Source organism: Protopterus annectens, chromosome 1.part0 (assembly GCF_019279795.1).
Source record: "Protopterus annectens isolate FY-2018-M chromosome 1.part0, PAN1.0, whole genome shotgun sequence".
In the NCBI taxonomy this organism is placed as follows: domain Eukaryota; kingdom Metazoa; phylum Chordata; order Ceratodontiformes; family Protopteridae; genus Protopterus; species Protopterus annectens.
The window spans coordinates 159,261,737-159,284,538 of record NC_056725.1 but is presented as its reverse complement, the minus strand read 5'-3'; the positions used below and the strand labels follow the sequence as shown (position 1 = coordinate 159,284,538).

Sequence of the window (22,802 nt, the reverse complement as noted above, 5' to 3'; positions counted from 1 at the left end):
ATAAGTGCCTCATTAGGGAATGCATTCCACTTCATTTTTTTTGTTCCTTTCTGTCAGAAATGTTGGCCAAGGACTGGAACTAGTATGGGTAGTGGTTGTCTGAAAACAAATCTTCACATTTTTTGGTCATAGTTCCCTATGGGAAATGTCTTTCAAATCAATTTTTGCAAGACAAAGTATTTATTGATTTTTTTTTAACATCTTTAATGAGGTAATCACTTAAGACATAGGTAAACATACATTTGTATAAAACAAAACAAAGCATATTGCCATGTTCCCAGTTACAACAGTTATACATCAGATATATTTTTTTATAATTAACATCAATCCAACCTTTTATAAGTTGCTCAATTCTTAAATTCCCCTAAACCTCGCTCCTCTTCCAAAACATTATTCTGCATGTACTGTTACCACAATTTCATTTTTCTTTTATGTAATTTGCTCCTATCCTTTTCTAAATATCACACTTCCAGTTTTTATCTCTGTTGCAATATTCAGTACTTAAAATATAGTTGGTTTAAACTATGATTTTCATTTTCTAGTATTTTTATTTTTTGTCAGCCAGCAGAATTAAACGTAAGGCCTTACTATGGCTAGGCAATTCACATCCTGTACCCCACCGCAAAAGAATCATTTCCTTAGTTATACCCATTTGCTCACCTAATAGCTCTGACAGAGTACTCTATGGGGAATTTTTAAAGTCTACCAATTCATTACACTCCCAAGGTATTTGTCCCTAGTTTACTCTGTCTTCCACATTACATCTCAAACATTTGGTTTCTACCTAAGGAAGAATTTGGAGTCTGCTTCGGGTATAAAATACCTATGCAAACAATTCCAGGCAAAAGTTCTAAATCTTCTAAACTTTGTTGCATAACTGGGAGCCATGCATATGTTCTCCTGTTTCCTTGTGAATTGCTTATCCAGTCTTTTTCCAGTCTTTTCTAACCTCCTCTGATTGATTTCTGTTGATCTGAAGTAGTTTACTTCATTTGGTCTTCAACCTGTGGGATAACTGATCCGTATCGGATCCGAGCTGGTAATCTCACTAGCATTTACTCTGAGCTCCAAGCTCCTCCCCTTACCAATAATACACCTCCACTACCTTCCAACCCCCAGATCTCGTTTGTTGTGGCATAGCTAAAGCATCGTGATCTCCAGAGCTCCAAGTAGTAAGTGGGTATTAAAGCTTTAAGAAAGCCTTTTTTCTCTCAAAACTTTCAGGATAGTGGTTAGTGTAGGTTCTCCTTTTCCTCCCCTTGCCTGGTGCATCGCATGTTTAAACTTTAGAGTTGTTTAGCTTAGTTTAGTGTAGTTGGTAGTGTACTTGCTTCCCCTCCCCCCTCAGTGTGTTCTGTGTGTGAGTGTGGTGAGTGTTTTTTTTTTTTATAGCGGGAAAATAATATTTTTTTCTGTCTACTTGTTTTCCCTCTTGTCTAAATGGCTGATAAGCTGGTGTTTAAAAGTTGCACTGAGTGTGGCCATAAGTTGTCCCCAGCAGATGGCCACACTCTGTGCGTGATGTGCTTGGGTGTGCCCCATCTCAGTACAGACTGCTCTATTTGCGTGGGTTTTAACCCATGCGCAATCAAGGACAGGAAGGCTAAGTTGGCCCTGAAGGGCCTTCTTCCCTCTTCCGAGGTGGTTGCCTCATCCTCTTCTTCAGTCACAGTGGCTGCTGTGGCTGCCTCTCCTTCTCTTGTCCTTGCTTCTCCTCCCTCCCAGGCTGGGACTCAACCTCCCATTTCAAAGCCTGTGGAAGCGGAGTGGAAAAGGGGCAGAGAGAAGGAAAGAGAGCCAAAATCCAGAACAGACAAATGTAAGAGGTCCCCCAGACCTCCTATCACCTGCTAAGAGTCATAGGATCAGTGACTCCCCTCGGCTCTGATCTCCGAGGTTTTCCCCGGAGGGAGACGCTCTGTACATCTAGGGTCTTGGTGCCCCGACTCGCAAGGTCGGGGTCTGTGGCCTGGTCGAGGTCCAGGCGGTCCTTATCGGAAGTCGACATGGATAAAGTGATGGAGGTTCATTCGTACTCTGATCCAGATGGGGGTCTTGCCAGCCCCCTCTCGCTTCCCTTTTTTACACCAATTTCTCCTTCTCCAATCCTTCCACCGGGTTCGGAGTACTCTGATCCCAGAATGGCTTTAGTCAGGGGCTTGGCGCCAACAGTACCTGCTTCCTTGACGCTGGCAGCTGCTTGGAGTGTGACGGATCCGACCAGCTCGGATCCAAGCCGCTCTTTGAGCTGGAGCTTGGTTTTTGGATCCGAGGGAGTGGAAATTTTTTTCATCGGCTCCACCGTTGTCGGGCCAGGTTCCCTTCCTTGGAGCTCCATCCACTTTAGGCCATTCTCTCGTACCCGGGGAGACCGGCTTCCTTATTGGTTCCATAGGAGGTTCATTCTCCCTCGGCATTCGACGTGGTAGAAAGGGTTCGCTCCGCTGGATCGCGACCCCAGACTATCCCCTCGAACTCCGCCCTGACCCCCTCGGTTCTTTCTACGAATCCCATAATTTTACCTGAGGGACAGCCCCTGCTCGAGGATGGTTCCCCCTGAGGAACAAGTGGCTTGCGAGTTCCCCCCTGACAGCCCCACCGGTGATGTGCCTTGCAAGCATACGTGTAAGAGGCGGCACTTGGACTCCCCCAAGTCCCTCACTGAGGATACGGATTTGGATGTTGGGGATGTTTCCCCCAGGTTACCTCCTGAGGATGTCTCCTTTGGAGACATCATGGAAATCCTTTGCCCTCCCCAAACCTTTTTCTGATGAGCCCGTGTTCCTGGAGGCTTTCGGCATGGGCCTATCTACTTCCTGGGTGTCCTCTTCCACAGATCCTTTGGTGGACCTCGTCACCTCGTGGGCCTGGAAGGAGACGGACACCATAGAACCAATTCCCAAAAGGCCTGACAAGATCTTGAGTCCACCTCTGGATAGGCCAGCATGGAACAAGTGCTCCCCCATACACGCTGTGGTGGTAGCAGTAGCCACAAAGAAGGAACTAGCCCAGGAGAGTTCCTCGGTTCATCCTCCTGACAGAGAGTCGCGGATGATGGACCGCTTAGGGAAGCGAGTTTACGCTTCAGCTACCTTTTCTATTAGGATGCTGAACTACCTGGCCCACGTCACGAGACTCCAACGTGACCTGGTCAAGGAGCTGGCGGAGTCTCCTCCTAAGTCTATGTCGCGGAGGACAGGGACTCGTTCTCCGTGAGGATGGCCACTTTGGAAGCAGTCTCCAACACGTCCATGCGACTCCTTTCACATGCTGCTGAAGGAGTGGCTAGAGCCAGCATGTCTGTGAGGCGCAATGCCTAGCTCAGACTATGTCAATTTTCGGAACCTTTCAAGGCGTCCTTTGCCACTGTCCCTTATGACGGCTCTACTCTCTTTGGTAAAACTGTCAAAGAGACTTTAGTCCAGAGTGAAAAGGACAGGAATCCGCTTCTCGAACCCTCAAAGATCCTTTTCCCGGAATCAGAGAGGGCAAAAGAAGATGTGGTTCTGGAAGTCACAGTATTCCTGAGATACTCAGGGCTTTTCTTCACCCAGAGGCAGAGGGAGACATAATGGACACCGGCCCAGAGGCAGAGGGGGTCTGAGGAATTTTGGGTCTCGAGAACCTTTCTCTGACAGGCCCGGACAGCAACCATGAGAGGTGGTCCCGACTGTTCTACTCTGGAGGCAGTTGGAGAACGATTGTCCTTGCACCTGGCCGCATGAGATTCCATAACATCAGACCGCTGGGTGCTTCAGATCATCTCCAGAGGATACTCTATCCCCTTTGTGGGTCCTCCCAATTCTCCCAAACACCTCCTGGATGTACCACTCATGCAAAGGGAGGCAGCAAAACAGGAAATTTCCAAGCTGCTAGGAACATGAGCGATTGAAACCGTCCCCCCAGATCAGTCCGGATCAGGCTTCTACTCCAGGTTCTTTTTGGTGCCAAAGAAAATGGGGGACTTAAGGCCCATTCCGGACCTATCTACCCTGAACTTGTCAGTTGCCAAAGAAAAATTCTGGATAGTCACACTACAGTCCGTCATGCCGTACCAGCAAGAGAGCAACTGGATGTGCTCATTAGACCTCCAGGATGCTTACTATCACATAAAGATGCACAGAAGCTCCAGGAGGTTTCTCCACTTCCAGCTAGGAGTCGATCATTACCAATTTCGAGCCCTACCCTGTGGTCTCACCACTGCCCCCAGGGTGTTCACCAAAGTGATGGCGGTAGTAGCGGCTCACCTTAGGCTTCAGGGGATTCAGGTCTATCCATACCTGGACGATTGGCTCCTCACTGCTCCCACCAGGCGTCTACTGTCTCAAACCAGGGATTATTTCTTATACCTTGCCCTGTATTTGGGGATCACAATCAGCGCACCCAAATCACTCCTAAATCCTGTCCAGGTGATAGTCTACATTGGGGCAAGAATAGATACATTACAGTGCAAAATCTTCCTGACCTCGGAGAGAGTACAAAACCTAAGCATGCTTGTCTGTCTACTCTACCATTCTCATCTTCCATCAGCGGAATCAGTGTTGAGGGCCTTGGATTCAATGGTGGCAACCAAAATGCTTCTCCAGTGTGCCCGGTTACATATTTCTACAGTCGACAGTAGCTGTACAATGGTCCCTGTTGGAACTTCCATTGTTGTATCCAATACAACTCAGTCGAGTCTGTCGGTCGTCCCTTATATGGTGGATGTGTTCTTCGGACATTTTGGAGGGACAACCCTTTGTTCCAGCCCCTGCCCAAGCCACAGTGACCATGGACACCTCCCAACTCGGGTGGGGGGCATTGTTCGGGCAAGACAGTCCAAGGCCTATGGTCCCCTGTAGAGACCAGCTTGCACATAAACATTCCAGAGATGAGGGTGGTCCTTTTAGCGTTGCAGGCCCTTCATGCCCTTCTTCCTCTGGGAACCATTGCAATTCAGTCAGACAACATGTCGGTGGTCTGGTATATCAACAGACATTGAGGGACCAGGTCTTACCCCCTTTGTTGCCAGGCCATGAGAGTGTGGGAATGGGTGATCTCCACCGGTCGTTTTCACATCGCAGCGCACATTCTGGGACGGTCCAACATTCTAGCGGACAGGTTAAGTCAGACTATTCTGATGCCTTATGAGTGGTCTCTGAATCTTTCAGTAGCGGAGCAGATCTTCCTGGAGTGTGGTCAACCTTGCTGCGATCTCTTCGCATCTCCTTCCAGCATGAAGTGCAGCAAGTTTTTCGCTCTGAATCACCTGCTGGGGGAGTCCCCCAGTGATGCTGTAGTCCATGCTTGGCCTCCCGATCTTCTGTATGCTTATCCTCCAGTACCTCTTATTCCGAGGTTTCTACAGAAAGCTCGTCGACTGGGGAACAAGGTGATCCTCATTGCCCATTTTGGCCTCGCCAGGTATGGTTTCCCTTCCTTTGGTCTCATCTTCTGGCTCCACCCTGGATCTTGGATCCCATTCAGGATCAGATTTCACACCTGTCAGGGGTTCCTCATCCGAACCTGGACAGTTTGAAGCTCACAGCTTGGCTGCTCCGGTTCCCCTGATTGCTAGGACTCCTGGATTATCCTCTTCAGTTAGGTCTATTCTGGTGGCTGCACACAAGTCTTCAGCCAGGAAGGTTTATCACAGTAAATGGAAACGTTTTTCCTTTTGGGTCTCTCAACGGAGTTTAGACCCCTTCACGGCTCCTATTTCTGCCATTCTTGATTTTTCTAGCTGATCTTTTTCAACACGAAACTAGCTCTTCTACTGTCCAATTGGCTGCCATTTCTCATTTTCATGTGGGTGAGAATTCTGCCTCTCTAGCCTCCAAGCCTTTATCAAAGGGACTTTTCTGTTACGCCCCCCTGTGAAGGATCCTGTTCCCCTATGGGACTTTACTATGGTTCTTCAAGCTCTGGTCGCTCCGCCTTTTGAACCCACTGCAACCACAGATCTAAAATTCTTATCATGGAAAACAGCATTTCTGGTAGCTATTATCTCTGCTAAAAGGGTTTCAGAACTGCAGGCCTTGTCCGTCAAAGTTCCTTATATGATTTTCCACAAAGATAGGGCTTCCCTTCGGACCAGTCCCTCTTTTCTTCCCAAGGTGGCATCGCCAGTTAATATCAATCAAACCATCAATTTACCATTTTTCTTTCCTAATTTTGTTAACAAAATGGAATACAAACTGCACTTGCTGGATGTTCATAGACAGTTACGATTCTATTTACATGTGACAAAAAAATTCTGTAAATCCAATCAACTGTTTGTATCTTTCTCTAAACCCTTTTTGGGTAAACCTTATCTCTAAGGTCACTATTGCTAGGTGGATTTCTTCATGCATCTTTCAGGTCTATAAGGACAGAGGCATGTCTCCTCCGGGTCAGTTGAAAGCTCATTCCACTAGGTCAATAGCTATGTCTGTAGCCTTTTGGTCTAGAGTCTCTTTGAATGATATTTGTGGCTTATCTCATACATTTATTTCTCATTACATATTGGATTTGACTTCCAGAAGGAGAGCATCTTTTGGTTCCGTGGTGCTTAGGAATATCCTTCCATGAGGGCCACCCAGAAGTTTAGTAGCTGGGGACTCTGTCCCACAGGTTGAAGACCAAATGAAGTAAACTACTTCAGATAAAGAGGTTATGTACTCACCATAATGTTTCATCTGAGTAGTTCTACTTCATTTGTCTTCAACCGTCCATCCCTCCTTCCCCCGACCTTGTCATGTGAACAGCCTGCGGGCTGCAGTTATAGGTCATTAAGTATTTTTCAGGTCGGGTTATCAGTATAAGGATCAGCAAACTCGATCTGGGGGTTGGAAGGTAGTGCAGGTGCATTATGGGTAAAGGGAGGAGCTTGGAGCTCAGAGCAGATGCTAGTGAGATTGCCAGCTCTGATCCGATATGAATCCAGTATCCCACAGGTTGAAAACAAATGAAGTAGAACTACTCAGATGGAACGTTATGGTGAGTACATAACTTCTTTTTTTGCAATATTTTATATGCTGTACTAATTTTCCTATTTTTACCAGCAGATTCTGTTCAACTGCAGATTCTACCAGGGCAGATCTTTCACTTACGATTCCCCTTTCCCTTTTTATTTGTCTATACTCTTATTCGTCCCAGATAGGGAAAACAGTTTCTGGCCTGCAGTCCAAATGTCTTGGCCTTTTCCCATTCTATTAGCTTTTCCAGTCTAGTTATTTGAACAAAATACATTAGCTCCAGTTTTCTTCATTAAATTCCAGACCCTTTTACCTATTCCCTGTACCTCCAGTTGATGTCAGCCCTATCAGCAAAAGCATCTTTCTCCATTCTCGTACTGGCTTAAATCTTAGAACATTTTCTGCTTCTTTATGAATATAATATCTGTATGGCTGTTATTCTCATTAAGGATCTACATCCAAAATCCCATTCTGTCCTTTGTTTCTTGGATTTATTGTATTTTATTTTATTTAACATTTGTTAACCGGGAAAGTCCGACTTGGAACAAAGGCAAATTTTCAGCGGAGGCCCAGGGAGAAAGGCTCCAGATGCGTGTCTTTGTAACGTGGGAGGAAACCGGAGCACCCGGAGGAAACCCACATGAACGCAGGGAGGACATGCAGACTCCACACAGAAGGTACCCCAGCCGAGAATCGAACCGGAGAACCTCTTGCTGTGAGTCAACAACGCTACCGCTGCACCACTGCGCCGGTTTCCTCCCTGCTTCATCATCCCTTTCCACTTTGAATTATAGCTTCCTGCTTGTGTTACTTCTTTGTAGCTGTAAAATATCCCTTCAAATCAGGTAATCCTAAACTGCCTTGTTATAATGTAAGAATCAATCTGTCCCACTTGACCCTTTCCCTCCCAGATAAATACCTTCAACATTTTATTAATTATTGTCCACAACTTTTCCTCTGGTCAATAAAAATGTCTGACCTGTTTATAAAACTAAAGAGGCTAAAAACATTTTCAGTGCTTGTATCTTGCTATTCATATCCATAAGCAAGAGCTTTAAGTTTCTCAGTTTTTGTATTAGCTTTTGTTTAGTCTCTTTAGCTGCCGTAACAGACTCCTTTTTAGAACATACTTCAGAATACTTTTTATCGTGTCCCCCATAAATATAGATGTTGCTGAACCAATTCATGTGTGAGTACTTAGTTTACAGCTGTAGCCTTTGTTTTATTTTCATTAATTTTCTGTCCCAAAAAGAGATTTGAAAAATATTCCACTACAATGAGATGTCCTTTTTCTGGTTTTATTAAGTACAAGAAATACTCCCTGCAAAATAGTTAACTTTTCTTGATTACCATAACCAGTTGTTATCCTTGAATTTCCGAGTCCCTTATTTTCTTTACCAGTGGCTCTAAAGATAAAGCAAATAAAGAAGAAAGGGGAGACTCTTGCCTGGTTCTTCTGTTTAGACATAATTTGTCAGAGAGAAACCCTCCCACTTAGATTTTTTGGTATTAGGTATTATTATTCTTGCATATTAGCGCAACCACATTTGCAAAGTGGCATAATTCCTTCTGTTTGTGCAGGAATATTTTTCTTAACCATAAAAGGGGGGTGTAAACAAATAGGTATTACTGTGTCACACTGGGCATGAGGCAGGAAGAGCAATAACAGTAAATTTTGTAGTCCTGAGTGCCGTTCTTCATTTGTTCTGTGAAGTGCACAGGTGTTGAACGTTCTCCCGCTTCACACAGATAGATAGTACTGTTACTTTGAACTTGTTTACTTCCAACAGCCACTTACACTAGTAACAGCAGGTGCTGTGAATGCTGAATGACTCACAGAAATATGTACCAATTTTAACAATTGCAGATGATGCTTTCGGCATGTAATGTCTTTAAACGGCTTGGAAATGGGCCACTTATGTTGTTGAGATTGTGCTGAGTTTCATCATTTGCAACATTAACGACCACTTACACTCATGTTTATCAGTCGAGAAATGAGGCTACCAGGGAAGAGGAATTTTGAGAAATGAGGCTACCAGGGAAGAGGAATTTTGAGAAATGAGGCTACCGGGGAAGAGGAATTTTGCCATTATTCCTCTTCCTGCATGAAAAAACAAGCCGACAGAATAGTAGTTAAGACTTTACACACACCCCCTCCTTAGGTTAACAGACAGCATTTCAGGAAACCATCAGAAGTTATGACAGGTTAGGAATGTGGTTGCGATAATACGTCGTAAGTACCATTTATTTTCTCTGATCCCTCATATAACTTCATAATTAAACGTACTGTATCAGAAAATTCAAATGCTTCCATTGCCCTACTCATAAAATCCCAGTTCATTCTGTCTGATGCTTTCTCTTCATCAGTACCCATCAACAACAGCATTTTTTCTTACTTTCTGCTTCTCTCTGGATTCTGTTAATTTTTCTAAATGTTTGCCTCCCCTCTATAAAACCACATTGATCCATATCAGTCAAGTTTGGCAATGCCTTTGCCATTCTTTTTCCTATTACAGACATAAACACTTTATAGTCCTGGTTTAAAAATGAAGTGGGTTTTGGCTATCTTTAGGTATTACACACAGCTTTCTTCTAAGGTGTTGATGCTTCTCTTCCTTTTAAAATATTGTTAAACAAAACCTTCCAGATCTTTATCCCATTCTTTTCTCCTAACTTCTACAGGAACACCATCTCTTCTTGAGACTTTACTGCAGATTGATTATATGTCACTATTTTTATCTCGTATCCTCATGACGTAACTGTCAATCATTTAACCTCCTCTACCTTTAACTTTGACATACTTAAGACTTCCATAAATACTTCATTTGTGCTCTTTCTTGATTTCTGCATTTCTTTGCTTTATTCATATTTTCATAAAAGTTTTGAAATGTCTTGAATACCTACCTCTACACTCTTGTTGCTTTCTTGTTATAGGGACCCTAAGTTTGGTAACAACTCCTTCTAGTTATTATGCTAAAAGGTTTTGTGCTCTGAGTTATCAAAAACAAGTTGCTTAATAAAAATCTTTCTAAACTCATGCATATTATCCAAATACTCCCTTATTTTCTCTTTACCACTGTGTAGTCTCTCCCCTTGTTCTGTGAGATTCCCCTTATTTTGAAGTGCTTTAACCTGTGTCAGCCAGTGAAAATAATTTCTGTTACTTCTTAACCATATATATTTTCGTTGATTTCTACTGTCTTTTTAAACTCCACTTTCATTTTGTCCCACTCACTAGCTGTAACTTCTGAAGACATTTCTATCTTTCCTAATAACTCTAAATTTCCATTACCCATTCCTTAAATTCCTCTCAGTTTAACAGGTAGGTGGAGAAGCACCAGTGTCTCATTTTTTATTTCATTACCCTCCGTATTTATCTCCGTTATTATTGGCGCATCATCTGAAATAGTTACTAGATGTATGTCAAAGCTTTCAATTAAATGCACATGTACCTGTGAAATATAATTTCTGTATGGTCTAGCCCAGCTTTTGTACGTACGGGAAAATACGTAAATTCGCTCCATATTCTTACTACTGAACTCGTGTCTTCCATACCAAATATTGTCATAACTTTTTTCAGGCATCTACTGTCTTTTGTTCTATATTTTCCATTCTAGACCCCCATACACAGCCTTACTGTTGCAAATCTAGTTCCAGTTCCTACATATAATAATATTCCCTGCCGAAAGCTAATTATTTCTCTCCAAAATTTCTTAAGCTCCATTTTAGTAGTTTTTGGTGGCCTATAGATACCTGCTGTTATAAATCTCCCTTGCCAGTAGTCCCTTACTGCTACTAATCTAGTATTGTTATCTTTTTATCCTCTTCTATCACTATTGGAGTTCCTCTAGTAATCAGTATAAGTGCTCCCTGTTCCTTTGTCCCTTATATTCTGTAATTTCTGTCTGAAATCCTTTCTTTATCAAATTCACATGCTTGCTTTTTTCCAAATATGTAAAGTGTCACATTTCTTAATATAGTTTGCGAGGCCGTTCATATTCCAAAATCATATGGAAAATGTAGCTATTATGATATGAAATTATTCACACCTATTATGTATGGAAACTTTTTTAAATGTCCATTTCCAGCTTTTGTGTTACATGAACCCACTAATGTTTGGCAGTTTTAACTCTTGTACATTTGTTTCTTATCATTACCATTTAAACCTTTGTCACATTTTACAAGAATTTATTTTCATGAAAACCCCCAAGCAAAGTAGCAAAATACCACCAGAACTTATTGGCTTAAAACAGTTGCACAAAATTATGTCCATCTTCAGATAATGAAATTTAACCTTCCTGATAGAAACAATTGTCCCAAATCAACAGCTGCACCCACAGGGATTATCTGACTTAAGGTTAGCCATGCTAAGACTCATGTTAGTCTTTGCTTATACTTAACACCAGTTGCTGTCTGTTCTTCCCTTTCTTTACCTCCCTCCCCCGTTGTGAAATACAGCTTGTATGTTTTTAGAAAACTAACATTTAGCCTTAAGAAAAGCGCACTGGCTATCTTTAAATAAAACTGTTAATATAGTCTGTTCCTTCCCGTTTTCCTGGTACTGCAGAAAATCTCAGGTTTTTCTCTGCATGCTCTGTTCTCTAACTCTACCATTTTTTGAAACAGCTGTTCTTGAACAGTCTCATGCTCAGCCAGTCTTTTCTTGATTCTGACCCCTGATTTTTGCAGTTTTAGTAGTTCATCTAAATAGCTGTTTAAAGTTTCTTCCATTTTTCCAGCCTGTTGCTCTTTGAATTTATATACTCCTTCAGTGCATCTATTTTAATCTGCTGTGAGCACATTTGATTTTTTTCCCCTCTGAATTACTGGAAGCCATCTCTTGTAGCAAAACTGGATCTCAAACTGCTTTTTGCTGAACATCTGCAGGATTCTTCCTAGTCAGTGTTTTCTCCCTGCCTTTTCTAGTTGATTTTCTTTCAGGGTCTCTAAATTTCTTCTTTGCTAGCATCCAGGCGGTGTACTTACTAGCCAGTAACTGAATTTTACTAAAACTGGCAGAGTTACTAGGCCACATGTCTCAGCTTCTTTCTTTACATTGGGAGAGCTGAAATTAAATTGTTGATCTGTGCAGCCACCTTGAAAGATGATAAAGTTACTTTTTGGTAAAAAATTGAGACTAAGGGCTAGGACACTTGACATTATGGAGGTTGTCATTACATTTTATTTTTTTTTTACCTCGGAACTTATATTTTTCTTGTCAGGCTGTTTCACCAACTATCCTAAGCTCATAGTAAAACAGAGTTACCAGAACCACAATATCAAAACTGTTAAAATCTTTAGAACCTTTGCTCGTAATCTTCATCAGGCACTTAACAGTGCAGCAGTATGAATATATACATACACACACACACACACAGAGATATATATATATATATATATATATATATATATATATATATATATATATATATATATATATATACACACATATATATATATATATATATATATAGAGAGAGAGAGAGAGATTTTGTATAATTAGGTATGTACTAAGCTAACTTAATTGTATGTATTAACTGTGAAGCTTTTCTTCCTGGCTCTCCACTGAGAAAGGGCACTGTCCCAGCTGGATCAACCCGGTCAACAAATGTCAAATATATATATATATATATATATATATATATATATATATATATATATATATATATATATATATATATATATATATATATATGTAATAGATAAAATTCAAATCACATGATACAATTATTTGATTATCTAAATTCATCACACTTATGCTTGCAATTCTCTAATCAGTGGTTTTAAAGTTGCGTTACCATTTAGTCCTGGTGGACCATGCACTCTCAGCCATAATAGCCACTTAAATTCCTCCTGGTCTCTTTGATGTCTTATATTACCACCTCTTAGAGATTCATGCACTGCGTGAAAAAATCATAAACCTGAAACTTGTAGTGTCATCAGTATTGGCGATATGTTTATAGAGTACTTTGGTAGCATTTGTTCTGTTTATATCAGAAAGACTATTTCCTTTTCTTTTTTTAAGTTTGCAATTAGTCATTCCCACATAGTATTCCTGACCTTCCTTGCATTTAGGCAAACAAACTATACTACATGTATTACAATTTCCATAGTTGTTACGTTTATAACCTCTCCCACTAACCGGGTGCTTAATAGTTTTTTCAGTTAAATATAAGCAGAGCAAAGAAGTACCTTTCTTAATATTATAAAATGGTGTAATTCTATATGGTTGTTCTTTATAACATAATTTGTTTTCTAAAATTTATGTTCCTTTTATATCCAAAGCAAGGTACATCATCTACTACATATGTTAGATCTGGTATGACTCTAATGATGAGACAATACTTGTGTATAATTTCCTTAACAGGACGTATATTTTTTATTATAAGTGAGCAATACATCTTTTCTTGTATGTCTGTGTTGTTCTGTTGGCCTGTGTTATATCTCACTGAGAATGTAAGTTTTGCACCACTATCATGACTATTGATAACTTCAGGTTTAATTCTGTTAACATCAAAATGATTATATCCTCTTGCTATGAATTCTTATTCTGTATTATCAATTTGTTGGATCATATTTTCATCTTTTATGTTAAGCTTAGCTAGACACAGCATTTGATTCTAAACAATGTTGTTAAAAGTAAGTGGGGGTACATACTCATTCTATGAAGAAATGTTTTTTGTTTAACCTTCTTATATAGTGTGGTATCTAAATTTCCTTGATTATCCCCAGTCAGTGTTATATCCAAAAAGTTGATCTGTTGAAGTAAGATTTCCTTTTTAGACCTAAGAAAGTTAGTAGTAGTATGTAGTCAATAAATGTTTCTAACATAATAGGTGTGTCATCCCAAATCCAAAAGAGATCAACAAATAGTCTATAGAAAATAACATTGCTGAAATAAGGATTAATCTCTTGCTTTAGTATATGATGTTTTTCCCAGATAAACATTACAATATTGGAGTATGTGTTAGCAGCCAGTATGCCCATTGCAATGCCACTATTGTTTATATATCTGTCCGTGCAACAGCTCACATAACATTAATATTCATTTTAGAATATTCCATTAATTCAAGCAAATACTGTAACATATTGTATTCCAATTTGATTAGGAATTACAGTAAAAAAAGTATCAATGTCAAGTGTAGCAAATAATTCTTCAAAGGTCTGTTTCTATACTAATCGTAGAGGTGATGTAAGAAATCAGTGGTGTCTTTCAGGATAGTACCAGTTTGTTCTAAGCCTATTTTTAACTGCATATCCAATACTTAGATATAGGCTCCGTAACCCACCCCCTTGCAGAAACTATTGGTCTGAGGAGTGGATTATCAAGAGATTTATGTATTTTAGTGATACCTTACATAATTGGTATCTTGGGATAGGCAGTATTTAAATATTTAAACAACTCAACATCAATCTGCCCATTAAGGCACATCTGTTGTAAGGAATGCGTAACTATCCTAAGCTCCACTACCCACTTGCCAGACAGTGCTTTCCGTAGTTAGACAATCTGGCGACCTGGTGGAGATTCCCTTATTTCATGTATTGTGAGGAAAAGTGTTTCTTTTGTATCAAAAGATGGTGTTACAGTTTGGAGCTAGTGTGTTTGCTGGTTATCACTAAGAATTTTTACCTCAGAACTTGACTTTTCTGTCGGGAGATAAAGCCGACTCTTCAAGGATCTGCTAACCACGTGCCTTACCCCTTTTGTGGCAAACCGATGGTTATTGAGTCCCAATGGAGATTCCCTTCTTTCTAATTTTTTTTGTGAGGAGAAGTGTTCACTCTTCTGTCAAAATGTGTTAAGGAATGGAACAAGTCTGTTTGGTGGTAATCACTAAAATAAATGTAATTCACAACTTTTCTGTCAAGAAAGTAAGACTGACTTTTCAGAGCTCTGCCAACAGCTTCTCAGATGCATTGTTGCTAGGGCATATACACAAGTCCCACTAAACGCCGTTGTTCCCTCCCAGAACCACAAGAACAAAAAAGTTATTTGATGGCTTCTATCTTTACTTTGGCTTCTCCTCTGCCACTGATAGGCGACCCAACTCTGGCCATCTGGTGTCCCTCAGGCTGCTATTCAAGGAAACCATTAAGGGACCTGGAAGCTTTTACATCCTCTGTGGCTGTTCAGTTGCCGTTATCTAGTAAGGGGAGAGCTGTTCTTGTCTGTATCTGAGGAGGGACCAGGTGATGCTTCATTCCCGGGGAAGGAGCCATCCTTCAAGGTTCTTTTTTGTTGAGGGTGGGTTTCCCAGAAAAAGGAAACCTAAAGGTAGACATTTATCGTCCCTTAAGTCAGAGAACCCTTAACAAAGCCCACTCACCTTATTTAAAGCATTTCAGTCTTTACATGCACAGATTTCACCATATTTAAAAAGAAAAGGATTTTTCTTTGTCTCAAATACTGGTTCACAGTCTGAGGAACAGAATTTTAGATTTTAGTTTGTAGTTCACAAATTCCAGCTCCACAAAGTGGGAAATCTGTGAGGGAAGGCATTCTTCAGACTCCCCTTCTGAAGAGTTGTCTCTTTCTGATACTGTCACCGGAGTGAAAGACTTGTTTCAGTGGGAACAAAAAGAAATACAGGAATCTCAAAAAAATATATAATTTATTACAGGTGGATTTTCCTCAGCCTGCAGCAGTTTCTTGTATGTTGCCTTTCTTATGGGATGCTTTTTTTGAAGCCAGCAATTTGAATTTGACAGTCAACCATCAAATCCCAGAAAGTCTGATAAGCTACATAAGGAGCCCCAGTACTACAATTTCCTTTTTTTCTAACCCCAGGTCAGATCCTGCAGTAATTTCTGTATCAAAGTCAGGTTTAGCCAAGCAACATTTATGGTTGGTAGCCCTATTCCTTCTGACAAATTGGAAAAGCCTTTGATACATTTGAGAAGAAAGTTTATACTTTCACCTTAGTGTTCACTATGTCTTCATTTTCCTTCCTTTGACAGTGTGAGAAAGTTAATTGCAGACCTTCATTCCTTCCTACAAGGTATCAAGAGCAGCTGCAACTGTGTCAATACCAAAGCACCATAGAAGCTCCAAAACATACCGGTTTCGGCTCGGATTCAAACCTTGCCTTCTTCAGTGTATCAGTGTGCTTTGGTAGTTTATTATTAAACTACTATTTCAGCAGTTCACCAGTTGCTGGCGTTTTTCTTTGATATTCATTCATTCTATAGCCGTGCAACTCCCTACGTGCAGGAAACTTTATTGGAGGATCCTGTAAAGCTCCTACAAAGTCTAGGTCTTTTGTTTCCCCTGTGGCAATGAATACCTTCAGACATTTGTGTATTGAGAATCATTCTAAGTCTACTACTGGCTTTGGGATTCCCTTTCTCTTTTTCAAGGGATACATCTGCATCCATCCAGTCAAACATTTGTGTTCCTTCCTATCCTAGATCAGATGCTGTTTTAGGGGGTTCTAGAACCAGATCAACATCAGATCACATTATCAGTTCTCTTTCTTACCGTTTGGGCTAACTACCTCCCCATGGATATTTACAAAAGTGTCTGTCACCAGTAATTGCTTGCTACAAACTTAAAGGAGTACAGTTCTTTACATATTTACACACACACACACACACACACACACACACACACACACACACACACACACACACACACACACACACACACACATCTTCCACTTTCTGTTATTCCCTTCTGTTAGCAAATAGTATCCATAACTGATCAATACTGTGTGTTTGTTAATTTAAACTATGACCACAGTAGCCTACTAATACAAGGTTATCCTGTTTTTCCACCTGAGAAATTAAGAAAAGACTTAGTTTCAGAGCAGTCCTTGGTCAATTGTGATTGTTTCTTAACACATACTTGTCTTGCTTTGGCTCATTAGCAGCAGTACAAAGAACTGCCTGCTCACACCCTTGTTCTCCCCTCCCCTTCCCTGTTTATTATCTTAAGACAATCCCAGAGTTAATAAATATTACCTGTGGCAGGCACCATTTGTAAAACTACAATCCACTCTGCTACAGGCCCCATGAAGGCTCAGTGTCTCTCCAGTAAGTGTTTACAACTGTAAATGCCTATTTATGTTGAATTGTATTAGACATTTTACAACTGTATATGTTTATGTTGAATTGTGTTAGACATCTAATATGTTTTATGCTTTATTATTGATGTTACTATGGCATGCTAGCATTTTGTATGCACCAAGTTGTTTCTAGTATAATAGTATGTATGGTCCATTTGCATAGCTGCACCTTGTTCACTAATGTTATTCATGTAATTGTGTTGTGTATGACTAGTGTGTAGACAGCTCATACTTGTGTCTAAATTATTTCTATAAGTTTGTGCTATTACTGGTGGATAGAATCACATTAGAGAACCACGACAGATTGCTGCTCGCTTTATTTTTATCTGTAACTGCATAACTGTCTGGGTTTTTGTTTTCTAATGTTCTTCCAATTGGCTCAGTATCTGCATACACTAAGTAGTGGTTCAGGACATTGTCCTGCATGTGGTAGCTATTTGCTCAGTGTGTTTTTTATAATCTTTATAATATATATTTACCATCTCAAAGTGCTTACTCCTCTCTGTACTCTTCTTTTCTAGACCTAACACCACTCTTACGTATTCAACTGCGGTACCACCTTTAACATTCTTATAAGAAAAGCGCAGTCCGGGTCTGAACTGTCTGCAAACAGCTACAGTTAACTTTGAGTATGTGTCTACCTGTTTGAGCCAATCTTCATTTTCTCCTGGAGAGCACTCTGCTTTGGCTGTAAGCAGCCCCCCCCACCACACACACACACACACACACACACACACACACACACACACATACATCTTCCACTTTCTCTTATTCCCTTCTGTTAGCAAATAGTATCCATAACTGATCAATACTGTGTGTTTGTTAATTAAAACTATGACCACAGTAGCCTACTAATACAAGGTTATCCTGTTTTTCCACCTGAGAAATTAAGAAAAGACTTACAGTTTCAGAGCAGTCCTTGGTCAATTGTGATTGTTTCTTAACACATACTTGTCTTTGCTTTGTGATTGTTTCCAGCCCCTCATACAAGAACCTAACAGGGTCTCTACCCGCTTCGCTCCCCACCCTGCCCCCTATTACCTCCCGCCCCCACTGGTCCCACCTTTATTGCACTCAAACCCCTCCCATCTTCCCAATAGCCAACCACAGCGCTAACCCAACACTACCTCTTCCATATTCTCTCTACTATCACACCTCCTCAACTAACATGTACAAGCATACCTTTCCTTTGCTCACTGCATGCGCTCTCCTTGCATATCTTACATCCTACCAAAGCTTCATCATTCCCCCACTCAACCACTACCACTGTACTACTACTCACACCACCACTCATGTCTCACCCATACTCAGCTCCCCTCCCACCAGCTCAAGAACCATCCCTATGCACCCCCCACATATTCTACCAACTATATTACTCCAACGTAAAGCATCCCTACAACTTAACATAGTAACCCTCCCACCATACCTATTACCCACAGAGCACAATCATAAAGTTTCCCTTATAAACAAACACATTCAAAAACTGAGAAAACTAATAATCTCATGCATATCAAAACTAGCCCTAAGTGGAGACATCCACCCCAACCCTGGCCCTACCATCTCCAACCCCAATCCTCATAATCAGACTAGAAACCACAACTTCTCCCATATTACAGCCAATAGAAAGCCAAGTGACTTCCTTCTATTAAGCCTAAATATTAGAAGTATATCCAACAAAGTCCATGAACTCCATGCCACCATAGACTTGTACTCCCCAGATATAGTCATCCTGACAGAAACCTGGCTAAAACCTCACATTACCAGTGAGCAAATACTCCCTACAGGTTACGGCATACTAAGAGTAGACCGGCTAAACAAAAAAGGAGGTGGTGTAGCTATAATATTTAAACAGCATCTAAACATCCAGATCTTAAAATCATCAGCTCCGCAAATAGGCAATGAAGAAATAATATATACCAACCTCAAAATTAACCAAAACAAAACCATCAACATAATTGGATGCTACTTCCCACCTGGCCAAAACATCCCTCCACTAGAAAACCTCCTCAGCTGGTCTGCCCACCATCTCACCCAAGAAATTATCATCTTAGGTGATTTCAATATTGACTGGCAATCCTGTTCTGGCAACAATCCAACCCATCATGTACACCTTCATGGCTTCACCCAACACTCATCCAATACACAGATGACTCGACCATCATCTGCTCAGCCCAGTCCCTACCCAAACTGCAAAAAGTCACACAGGAAGCCTTTTCCTCTGTTGAAACATGGTTATCCGATGCCCAATTAATACTCAACCCAAACAAAACTAAACTACTCATCTTCCAACCCACCAAACATACTCAAAACAGCTCTCACTTTAACATCACAGCAAAAGACAACACCACTATATACCCAACTGAACACACCAAATTGCTAGGAGTGGAAATAGACAATAAACTAAAATTTGACATTCATATATCCATGACCATAAAAGTCCACAAAAAACTAGGAGCGTTATACAGAAATAAACAATTTCTCACCAAAGCAGCAAAGATTTCAGTAGCAAATTCCCACCTTATCTCCACCCTACTTTATGCCTCTCCAGTATATACCAACCTAAGGCAATGTGATCTAAACAAGCTAGAGACCTGCTACAACAAAATCGCCAAATTCGCCACAGGGGCAACCTACCATAGTCACCACTGTCTCTCACTTGCTGAACTGGGCTGGCTTGAACTCCATCACCTCCTTCAGTGGTATCAACTCTCACTCGCCCACAAACTAGTAAACCATCCACTAAATGTCCCATCCCTCCAGAATCTACTCCAACCCTATCGCACCACCAAACCACTAAGATCCAGCAACAAAAATCACTTGCAGATCACTAAAGCCAATAACTCTGCTGGTGAAGCACTATTCTCTTGCGCCATAGCCAAATTATGGAACTCACTTCCACCCACAATTACCTCCGTACCATCATGCACCAACTTCAAAACTTTATTAAAAGCGCACCTAAAAACATGCTGTCTATGCCCTTGCAACTTCCACTCTAATATCATCCACCCCATCCAACTACTACCTTTCTTTCCACTCCACTAACTACCTTGATTATAGCAAGCTCAGATGCTCATAAGCCTAGTACTTATTATACAGCAGGAACTTCTCATTGTTACATTTGTTAATGCCTGTTATGTACTTCACAGATAAAGATTCTAGTTGTCTACTGATGTACTATGTTCTTCATCTGTAAATATGTTGTAAGTAATTTCTATGTTAAATTGTTAATCACTATGTAATCCAATGTAACTACTCTCTGTTTATTTTACTGTGGAGCTTTTCTCCCCGGGCCTCCGCTGAAATGGACCCACGTCCAGTCGGACACTCCCGGTCAACAAATTTAAATAAATAAATAAAATAAACAAACAAACAAATAAATAAATAAAATATTTGGGTGAATGTCATTTACTTGCAGACTCTTTCCAATTGTCAAGACTCTCTTGGGACAATGTCTTGGTTTCAACTGAACTTGCAGAAATATTCACATCATGTTTCAAAGAATAATTTTTTTGGGAGGTCTTCTGGATACTTCCTTGTAGCCTCTCTTCCTCAGGAGAAAGTAGAACTGCCCAGAGAAAACTCTCTGATCTTTTCCAACCAGTCCATGATATCCACCAAGGAATTTCTCAGGATTCTGGGTATCATGGCTTATGTGGTTATGTGGTTATCATGATTCCCTTGACCAGACATCCCATGAAAAATTCAGTGGTACCTTGGATGAGGTTTGTCTCAACATTATCACCTTTTATATTTTCAGATCCCTGCACTAGAATTTCTAAGAAGGGAGTTAATGCAGTGGGTAAAACAGTTATCTCTCAATCCTGGTCTCACCTTTTCCCATCTAACTCCTCCTCAGTTTGTCGTAACTGATTCCTCAGACTTTGCTTGGGAGGATGTATCCAATATGGTGAAAGTGGAAGGTCTGTGGGACAAACTGGATAGACGAAAACACAAATGTCAGAAATGTTGGCAGTAATCAATGCTCTGAAGGCTTTAACTCATTCACTCCGGAGCAGCTCAGAAAAAGTTGCCTGCTTAATTCCACCATAGGAACAACAGTGCAGCCTGAGCTCATTTTCAGAAAATCCATTTGTAATACCATACAGAAAACAAATGTTCATAACTCTTTAACTGTAAGAGCTAGATTAAAAATGTAAACGTGAAAGTTGTTCAGCAGACTCTGACCTTTCCAAGAGTGTAAATGCTGATAGTGCATATCAAAGTCATTATTAAATATCTGGCAAGGAATGTTGATATTGTTTATATTTTTTACCTTTTTGGAAAAGCAAAGCACAATATATTGGTCAATGTACCATGCAGACCCATGCAATTTGAATTTAATTTGTTAGTATGAATGTTAACTTTAAAATGATACCTTAACCATTACTGTGTGATGCTCCTTTCTTGAGATATTCACAGAAATATGATTAATATATTATTTCTCATAATTGATAAATAAACAAAGCCTAATATCTCATCACCTGTAACAGACAGAGCCTACATATCAGTGTAGAAGTTGTGCATCTGAATGTCAGCTTCAAAATTATGCATCGTTTGTGTGATCACCATGCTCCCTTGCAAAGATATGGGCATAATAATGAGAAGTATTGGAAATGTATAATTTTTATAATCCTACAAGACCAAACAGACTGTGATATCTGTACATGTGTACAGTGCACAGACACAGTTCTTTTACGATGTTATAAGGAGTAACACTGTCTTCAAAATGAGGTATTACTTGGCACATTGACATGCTCCCTTGCAAAGTTATTTACCAAAATATGAAAAAAATTCATAATTTCCATAACCTAAGTCTGAAACGAACTTTGATATCTGCACATGTCTACAACATACAGGCACAATTATTTTACCATGTTGGAACCAGCAATATTGTCTTCAAAATGAGGTATTACTTGGCACATTCAAATGCTCCCTTGCAAAGTTATTTACCAAAAATATGAAAATAATTCATAATTTCCATAACTTGTCTGAAACAAACTTTGATATCTGCACATGAGTACAACATACAAGCACCATTCTTTTACCATGTTGTAACTATCAATACTCTCTTCAAAATGGGGTATTACTTAGCACATTCAGATGCTCCCTTGCAAAGTTATTTACCAAAATATGAAAAAAAATCATAATTTCCATAACCTAACTCTGAAACAAACGTTGATATCTGCATATGTGTACAACATACAGGCACCATTCTTTTACCATGTTGGAACTATCAATATTGTTTTCAAAATGTACTTAGCACATTCAGGTGCTCCTCTGGAAAGTTATGAGCAAAAATATGAAAATAAAATCATAATTGCCATAACCGGAGTCCTAAAAATACTGATATCTGTACATATGTAGACACATATGATTGTAAATATACACATTTTTGGTGTAGCCAACATACTGCTGAATAGGTACATGTAAACAGAAAAAGCAAGGTAAGGCCACCACTCCACTAATGAACCCAGGCATGCATGGGACTTCAGTAGCAGGCAAGGCCATCTGATCTGTCTGATAGCTGTGCTAGCTACCCACTCAGACAGCTGATACCACTGCAGTCTCATGACCTCCTTCAGTGTCAGCAGTCTGCCTTACCTAAGCCTTTTCTCTTTACATGCGCCCATTCAGCAGTGGCCCCAAGGGATCAAATTCTGTATTACTAAGCCCTTCCTGTCATCTAAACTCTACACATAACTGATAAAAGCTTAAGCTGTACCAGTTTTCAGTTTCGAAGGTATGCCTGGCAGCCCAGTGAATGCTGGAATGGCATTCCCACACTCTCACTTGTCATTTTCCT

At 40.4% G+C, this 22,802-nt stretch overlaps 1 protein-coding gene across 1 annotated transcript in view; it reads left to right on the top strand.

The window, feature by feature from the left end:
• Positions 1-22,802, top strand: part of LOC122787719 (WD repeat-containing protein 62-like) — a 1,689,893-nt gene that overhangs the window by 681,276 nt on the left and 985,815 nt on the right. The window lies entirely within an intron of this gene.